The sequence below is a fragment of the Gavialis gangeticus genome, unplaced genomic scaffold (assembly GCF_001723915.1).
Source record: "Gavialis gangeticus isolate Ggan-Ray unplaced genomic scaffold, GavGan_comp1, whole genome shotgun sequence".
In the NCBI taxonomy this organism is placed as follows: domain Eukaryota; kingdom Metazoa; phylum Chordata; order Crocodylia; family Gavialidae; genus Gavialis; species Gavialis gangeticus.
The window spans coordinates 159,988,054-159,988,400 of NW_017729022.1; positions in this window are offsets into that span (position 1 = coordinate 159,988,054).

Here is a 347-nt window from a genome sequence, read left to right on the forward strand (position 1 = left end):
GCCCATTTCATGAGTCTGTCCAGATCTGCCTGAATCACCCTCCTATCCTCAGGTGTGGATTCTTTACCCCAGAGTTTGGTGTTGTCGGCGAACTTGGCTAGTCCGCTTCTGACACCAATGTCCACATCACTGATGAAGTAGTTAAACAGCATAGGCCCTAGGACAGAGCCTTGTGGGACCCCACTGGTCACAGAGCACCAAAACAATTGGCTCCCGTTGACCACCACCCTCTGGGTCCTACCGTGGAGCCAGTTCCCAGCCAGTGGATCATCAAAGCCACAGTTAGCCAGTTTAGCCAAGAGATGATCGTGAGATGCCAGATCGAAGGCTTTTTTAAAGTCGAGATA